This window comes from Schistocerca nitens, chromosome 2, assembly GCF_023898315.1.
Source record: "Schistocerca nitens isolate TAMUIC-IGC-003100 chromosome 2, iqSchNite1.1, whole genome shotgun sequence".
Taxonomy (NCBI): Eukaryota; Metazoa; Arthropoda; class Insecta; order Orthoptera; family Acrididae; genus Schistocerca; species Schistocerca nitens.
Window position 1 is genome coordinate 200005971 of NC_064615.1, and position 8987 is coordinate 200014957.

Consider the following 8987-nt stretch of genomic DNA (forward strand, 5'->3'; position numbering starts at 1 on the left):
TTTGCACAAAAAAACAAAAAACAAAAAAACAAACACGATACTCTACAGGGTGTCTGGGCTAGAAGTATACACAAACAAATCGTTATAAAGAATGAACTGGACATTTTATGTTGTTGGGTAAATACGCAATCGATAGAGACGCTCTCCAAGACGCTATATTACCACGTATCTTCGAGACACGTTTCCTGAGCGTTGGATCGGGAGGGGGCTCCCATCACCTGACCCCCTCGGTCTCCCGGTCTGGCTTCCTGACTGCGCTGGATTTCCGCGCCGTGGGGTTTCTCAGGGACACTTTACAGAACAAAAGTTTGAGATCTGGTAGATTTGAGATAACGGATTACGCCGCAGTAGAGTCCGTAACACCTATCATGCTTATGATCATGTGTCGAGAACAAATGGTGCCCACATTGAGCTGTACCAACATGCATAAAAATGTCTGAGCTCCTGTGTGCGATGTTGGGCAAATAAAGTAAATAGGTACAGAAATAAAAACAAATGTTTTTGTGTACCTCTAGCTCAAATGGCTCTGAGCACTATGGGACTCAACTGCTGTGGTCATCAGTCCCCTAGAACTTAGAACTACTTAAACCTAACTAACCTAAGGACATCACACACATCCATGCCCGAGGCAGGATTCGAAACTGCGACCGTAGCAGTCGCACGGTTCCCGACTGCGCGCCTAGAAGTACCTCTAGCCTCGACACTCTATGTATCTAACTGAATTCAAGATGTGGATTTTTGAAATCTTTATTTTAACTTTTGCCAACCACTCCTGTTGTCTATGAGCATGGCATTCGGTGCAGCTTCGTCTTTCCTGGAATGTCCTAACAAAAACAGAATCATAGCAAAAACAACAGTAGATAATGTTTTCATTGTATTAATGCCTCTCAGTCGCCTCTGACTTGTATGTCCCCATCCACCTCACACCTTCACTCGGCGTCCTGTCCATTCTCCAATCAACCTCCACACATTTAAAAGTGACGTTTAGAATCCCAAGATAATTTGAGCAAGTCCTGTGTTTGTGTCGACAGAGAGATGATAGGGAACAGGTTCACTTTCAGAGGTTCAAATGGCTCTGAGCTCTATGGGACTTAACTTCTGAGGTCATCAGGCCCCTAGAACGTAGAACTACTTAAACGTAACTAACCTAAGGACATCACACACATCCATGCCCGAGGCACGATTCGAACCTGCGACCGTAGCGGTCGCGCGGTTCCAGACTGTAGCGCCTAGAACCGCTCGGCCACCCCGGCCGGCACTTTCAGAGGTCGTAGAGCACACAGATGAGGAATGAAGGTACTTAACTATATACTTTTGGCACGTGCCTCTCTCCGCCACCTCAGCGTGTGACGTAGCTCTGCCGAAGGCTGCCCTGCGGCTGCGCTATTCGCAGCTGGCGCCTAGTGCGCATGCGCGGAGCACCGGTGCGTACTGGTCCGAGCTGGCTGCAGCCACCTGCTAGACGCAGCCAGTGCCTAGTTAAGAAACATCGCGATCTGGCTGCATAAGTATGGAGCTGCTACATCCGGTGGGGAACGCCTCTCAGAAATAAAAATACTTTTTTTTTTTTTTTGTCTTATAGGAATAGCTTTGATCCGCTTAGAGAAACGGACCTCCATTTTGCATTGCATAGAAACGCGCTTAGAGAAACGGACCTCCATCTTGCATTGCATAGAAACGTAATCCACACTGCAGGTAAGAAAAAGCGCGTGAGATATCCGTATTCAGAAGAAATCATGGTAAAACGTGAAAATGAGGCCACTAATAACTACAGTGCTGAGTCTAGTACTACGGTTTCACGTAAATATCATTGCGTAATCTATGAAAGCAGTCTTGTCTGCAATTATGAGTCAGTTTATTTAGCACACCATCTGAGATGTGACGTCTGCAGAGTGCAGATAGTAGATGGGGCTAGATGTGTATAGTGTGTTTCCTTGAGAGTGATACAGGCTCTAAGAGCAAAATTTTTTGCACTTTGACCTGTAAACGTCTGAGTCCGAAATTGCAAACGCAATGTGTTGTGGGATAATTCTCCGTGTGACATACCGTGTAATGAACTGACACGTAATACTACAGTGTTAAACATGGCTGTGTCTCAGCAACTGTTTTCAAACATAGTAATCACACAGCCAGCCAGTTGCAAATAATTGTATGATACATTGACCTAGGTTTCGTCGCCTAACAAGGGTGTCTTCATCAGAATGAAGTTTTTAGAAACCGCAAAATTACGTTGCGAGAAGACAATGGTCAGAATTTAGAGCAGCTATGCTCAAGAAAAAATAAAATACACTACTGGCCATTAAAATTGCTACACCACGAAGATGACGTGCTATAGACGCGAAATTTAACCGACAGCATGCCGTGATATGCAAATTATTAGCTTTTCAGAGCATTCACACAAGGTTGGCGCCGGTGGGGACACCTACAACGTGCTGACATGAGGAAAGTTTCCATCCGATTTCTCATACACAAACAGCAGTTGACCAGAGTTGCCTGGTGAAACGTTGTTGTTATGCCTCGTGTAAGGAGGAGAAATGCGTACCATCACGTTTCAGACTTTGATAAAGGTCGGATTGTAGCCTGTCGCGATTGCGGTTTATCGTATCGCGACGTTGTTGCTCGCGTTGGTCGAGATCCAATCACTGTTAGCAGAATATGGAATCGGTGGGTTCAGGAGGGTAATACGGAACGGCGTGCTGGATCCCAATGGCCTCGTATCACTAGCAGTCGCGATGACAGGCATCTTATCCGCATGCCTGTAACGGATCGTGCAGCCACGTCTCGGTCCCTGAGTCAACAGATGGGGACGTCTGCAAGACAACAACCATCTGCACGAACAGTTCGACGACGTTTGCAGCAGCGTGGACTATCAGCTCGGAGACCATGGCTGCGGTTACCATGACGCTGCATCACACACAGGAGCGCCTGCGATGGTGTACTCAACGACGAACCTGGGTGCACGAATGGCAAAACGTCATTTTTCGGATGAATCCAGGTTCTGTTTACAGCATCATGATGGTCGCATCCTTGTTTGGCGACATCGCGGTGAACGCACACTGGAAGCGTATATTCGCCATCGTCATACTGGCGTATCACCCAGCGTGATGGTATGGGGTGCCATTGGTTACACGTCTCGGTCACCTCTTGTTCGCATTGACGGCACTTTGAACAGTGGAAGTTACATTTCAGCTGTGTTACGACCCGTGGCTCTACCCTCCATTCGATCCCTGCGAAACCCTACATTTCAGTAGGATAATGCACGACCGCATGTTGCAGGTCCTGTGTGGGCCTTTCTGGATACAGAAAATGTTCGACTGCTGCCCTCAGAATACGCCAGTCACTACTCTTGATGAACTGTGGTATCGTGTTGAAGCTGCATGGGCAGCTGTATCTGTACACGCCATCCAAGCTCTGTTTCACTCAATGCCCAGGCGTATCAAGGCCGTTATTCCGGCCAGAGGTGGTTGTTCTGGGTACTGATTTCTCAGGATCTATGCACCCAAATTGCGTGAAAATGTAATCACATGTCAGTTCTAGTATAATACGTTTGTCCAATGAATACCCGTTTATTATCTGCATTTCTTTTTGGTGTAGCAATTTTAATGACCAGTAGTGTAAAACACGTTCCAGCCTCTGTCACGTATCCATAGCTAGGAACAACATCAGACCGACATGCAATGTACGTATTACCCGACAAAGGAAACTGTAAACTAGGCCAGCATCGTCACAGCAACGCCTGACAAATACAATTAATGGGCATTAATATGAGGTGTCGCCACCCTTCGCCTTTATGACGGCTTGACCTCTGCTGTGGTGTCTGATTGTCTGTGGAGGAATAGCAGCTCATTCTGCCCCCAGAGGCGAAACCAGAGAAAGTATGGATGGGCACTGTGGTCTTTTTTTAAGCGCGCTGAGGGGACCACTTTCTAACCACAAACACTCACACCTTAGCACCACCTTCTCTGTACTTTGCAGTTGGCATTACACACGATGATAGGTAAGGCACACCAGACATTTACCAAACCCAAAGCCTTCCATCGGATTGTCCCATAGTACAGCGTGATTCATCACTCCCAGTCACTCATTTCCAGTCATGCACTGTCCAGTGAAGTGCCGGCCGGTGTGGCCGAGCGGTTCTAGGCGCTACAGTCTGGAACCGCGCGACCGCTACGGTTGCAGGTTCGAATCCTGCCTCGGGCAGGGATGTATGTGATGTCCGTTGGTTAGTTGGGTTTAAGTAGTTCTAAGTTCTATGGGACTGATGACCTCAGCAGTTAAGTCCCTAGTGCTCAGAGCCATTTGTCCAGTGGAGTACATCTTGACATCAAAACAAGTATCACATGCCACTGACTACACAACTGTGTGACTTGCGAGGGCTTGTCCGATCATTGTACCCTATTCTTTTTAACACCCTACGCACAGTGCTTGTACTAACTGGACTGGCGGTAGCAACCTGAAACTCACGAGTCATTCCTTGCGCTGATTTCATGCGATATTTTACAACTACTCTTCGCAGTGCTACATTGTGTGTACCTGGTCTTATAGACCGTCTTATAGACGGTCTTATAGACCGTATTCTACGGTCTATAAGATGCAACGGAATATAAGAAGCAAATTAATTTTTAAGCATTCTTTTAAAATTTTTTTTTAACATTTTCATTACTCGACTATAAAGCCAGATAAAAAAGTTTTTAGATTATAAAACCTAACTGATCTTTAAAATCCCTGAAAATCGTCATCTGAACTTTCTTCTTCTTCTTCCAACTCGTCGTTATCGTTCTCCTCTTCGTATAAAAGATGGTCTTCATTGCCATCGAGAGCGTTACTTATACCGCATTTCTTGAAACATTTAACAATAATGTCTTCTCTCACTGTAGGCCACGACTGTTTTATCCACTGACTGGCTTGTTTGATTGTAGGCCATTTTAAAGTTGCCTCCGGCGTGAGTTCATATTAGGTTTCATCCGTCATTCATCTATTCCATTGCACTCTCATATGTAGTTTAAATGGTCTATTTATCGAGACATCAAGAGATTTCAATTGTGGAATAAGTCCTCCCGGAATAACAGCAAGCTCTCTCTATTTTCCTGTCTCGATTTCTCTTTCACAGAATTTTTCAAGTAATTACTACACTGATCAAGCACAAGAAGAGAACTCTTCTTCAATAAAACTTCTTTCCTTCTCTCCTACACTCTGTTAAACTATACTTTCATACCAGACTCGTCCATCCAACCCTTGTCATGCACGTGTGGAGCCGAGCGACCGCTACGGTCGCAGGTTCGAATCCTGCCTCGGGCATGGATGTGTGTGATGTCCATAGGTTAGTTAGGTTTAATTAGTTCTAAGGCGACTGATGACCTCAGAAGTTAAGTCGCATAGCGCTCAGAGCCATTTGAACCTTGGCATGTACGTGAACAACAGTACCTGGGGGTATTTCAGAAGGTTTTGGCATTGTTTTGCGCTTGATCACTGGATTAAGTTAATTACCGTCAGCACAACATGAAAGAACAACAGTAAGTGCATTTTCTAATGTCCACTTCTTTCTATAGTTCTGTTACTCGGCACATCAAATGTCAGAGGAGTTTCGTCCACATTCGTTATTTAGCTTAGTTCCACACTGGTTTTCTTACATAACAAAGCAATGGAAAGATGATTTTCCTCTTCATACTCTTGTGACATTTTCTGAGATATTTTGGTTTTGGTCCGCACACGTTTTCACTCGTCGCCGCTGATTCTGCGTAATGCCCCAATGCAGCTGACATCACAATATTTTCCCTTTCCTTTCTCCTCCCCCCCCCCCTCCTCCTTCGATTTAATTACAGTCAGCAGTGATTCCAGTTGACAGTAGCCAAGGGTCAGTTAATCGAAGTAGCATTTTAACTTACTACCTTACTCATGTTGAGCTCGAAGGGGTGATCTGTAGTTATTACCTAGAAGAAGAAGAACTTCTTAGCCAAGATCTAGATAAAAACTTTTTACTGGGGATAACCAGTTTCGGTAAAACTAAGTTACCACTTCAAATTTTCATAAAGGTTATTACAAAAATCTTGTGCCCGCTGCAAACAAAATCTTTCCATTAAATTTCCACATACATAAAACATGAAATGAGCGATGCGCTGGCACGTCAAAATTAAAATTACTATGTACATTACAATTTCGCCGAAACATGGTTCTTCTATCTGGAACTTGTTATCCCGGATACTGGTACTGGTAGGAGTTGATATGGTCACATATACGTTCTGTCGGGGCCTGATTTGAAATTCTTGCTGGCCACTGGAGTATCAAAAACAAACACCGTCCGAACAGGCCTTCAAAGCCAAAGAGTACCGGCCACCGTGTCATCCTGAGCCCTTAGGCGTCACCGGTTGCGGATATATAGGGGCATGTCGTCAGCAGACCATTCTCCCTAATGGTGTCAGTTTTCGTGACCGGTGCCTCTACTTCTCAATCAAATAGCTCCTTAATTGCCCACTCACAAGGGATGAACGCACCTCGCTTTCCAACATCACTCGGAAGACCCTCACGGCGGCCCATCCAAGTACTAGCCACTGTGGCAAGGCTTGTGACACCTATTTTTGACCTATTTTGTATCTGTATCGCTATTTCTATGTCAATTTGTAGCATTGCTTATTTATAATGTTGTATCTGTCATGGAAATTCTTTGACTACGTTTACATGTTTCAGTTGTGGTATAGATAGCTACGATGCCACGGCGTAGGTCAGGCCCCCACAACCGCACGAGTGGTCGACTGTGAAGAGCGGACAAATTGAATAGCTGGCCGGCGGCCATTAGAGTGGTAAACTGACGCGCGGAGTTCGAATGTTTATACATCGCTTTTGGTTATAAAATGACTTCCCTTGAGTTAGGTCACAAACATAATGCCTCTTTTAAACACGTTACTACAATATACTTTTTAATTTATGAACAAATAACAACTAGTCACTGTTTATGAATTTATCTTACGTACTACATGGAATCTGCCGTAGCTTAAAGTTATGTACTGGTCCCCTAGCATTTTTCGTAGTTCATTTACGATAGATGTACGCAAAATGCATCAAAATACTCGAAGATTTGCCCACTATATTAATAGATATTGTGCTTTAGATTTTATGACGAGAAGTGCGTTATATATGGCATAGTGCTTTGGCAACTCACTACCAAATTATCAAGTTTCAACCTAACCTAGACCATGAAAACACTACCGATCAGCCAACTTTCTTCAAAATGATCAGAACATATAAAATGGTATTCTGTCGGTCGGAAATCTAGCCTCCTGACAGCGTGTAACCATTTTTGTAACAGCTGTGGTTTTGAGAAAGGAAACCTGCAAATTTAATACCGTGTTACAAAAACATTTATTAAGCAAGTGCACTGGCATACAAAACAACTTAAAATATCCACATACCTGTGAAATGTAATATTCGTTCGTTTCTCGAATTTATTTGTACAATTAATCGCTGCACAACTCTTCACCATTGTACTTGTTTTGATTGGAACGTACAGACAGTACAATTACGAGTAACAAATACTGTATCTACGCCCCAACAAATATACAACGTTGAATCAGGGTCTTCATAAACAACAATACTACACAACACATCAGACTACAACCACTATAATGGCGTCCAGCCGAAGGTTCAAATTATCCCGCGACTGCAGCGCCATCAGTGAGTCTAGTTATTTTTTACAAGGTCTTTGGCGTAGGTGCAAGTTCTTAGGTTGGCACTACGACACCGACACCGACACCGACGACAGTGCCCTCTAGCCGGCGCTGTGCAGATCTACGAGCTCCGCTCCAGACTCAGCCCATTTGTTTCTACTTCATAGGCGGTTAGCAATTACAGACTGTGTTACTTCAGTGATAGCTTGTGCAACTACTAGTAGCTGTTAGATTTGATGGATGAACGGTTTCGCACCTACGTGCTCATCTGTACGCAAAGTTAAGTAAAAGAGTTATAGCCTAACTGCAGTACCGAAGCATTTTTACCGTTTCCAGCTCCTACCCACTTCCTACATTCGCCCTACCCTTCAGTTTACAGGAGCAGACCCACGCCCTGCCTTCCAGGCGGGATACAAAACAGTTACGTGAAACGTTTGAACGATGTTGTTTAAAATGGGCTTGTGAATTTAAATAACTATTGAAATGATTGTTACATAATGTACTGTAAATGATTAAGTCCTTAGTTGGGGAACATAGGGTTGAATGTAAAAGATGTGGGGAAGCCCCGGAGCTACGGAAGTCGCCTGGCAGAGTGGAAAAGGTGTGGTTGGCGCGCAAGTGGCGACTCGTCCTTTGTGACGGGTAAGGAGTCCAGGCTGAGCAGTGCTGTGGTTAACACCTCGCTAGCAATAGATGATCATTTTAGCTCATATTCATGGTTTTGAGACTAGAAGAGCTTAAGGGCAGTACCATTATCACGACATGGTTTTTGGCCCCGTATATATAATTCCGACGCGAAGAAGATATGTAACAGGGTGAAGCCAACAGTGCTGCCACGACTGCATCGCCGCCAGGTTAATAGCCATTGCAAACTGCGCCACCAGCCTTCCACTAAATTGTTTTGTATTTGGCACTCTGTAAATGGACCAGGTATTTGAGGAATCCGCTTGATTCTAATAATAATCATGATGTTACTAAAAACTCTATCTTATACCCGTGATTATCCCAAATCACAAACTCGGACGTGAACCCCATCTCAGTGAATTTAATCCCTAGCGTCCTAAATACTATAAGAAAGTGGCTGAACTTGAATTTAACGTTGTGTTGTCATTTGAACAGCCAATTATAACTTTTGCGTAGGTCAAAAAAAAAAAAAAAAAAAGATTCAAATGGCTCTGAGCACTATGGGACTTAACATCTGAGGTCATCAGTCCCCTAGAACTTAGAACTATTTAACCTAACTAACCTAAGGACATCACACACATCCATGCCCGAAGCAGGATTCGAACCTGCGACCGTAGCGGTCGCGCGGTTCGAGACTGTAGC

General features: G+C 44.3%; 1 long non-coding RNA gene across 1 annotated transcript; it reads left to right on the forward strand.

The window, feature by feature from the left end:
• Positions 1 to 1590: 1590 nt before the first annotated feature.
• LOC126234322 (uncharacterized) lies at positions 1591 to 7854 on the forward strand. The gene is made up of 3 exons (XR_007544711.1): positions 1591 to 1695; positions 6685 to 6718; positions 7706 to 7854. It is a non-coding gene; the product is annotated as an uncharacterized LOC126234322 (long non-coding RNA).
• Positions 7855 to 8987: the final 1133 nt, after the last annotated feature.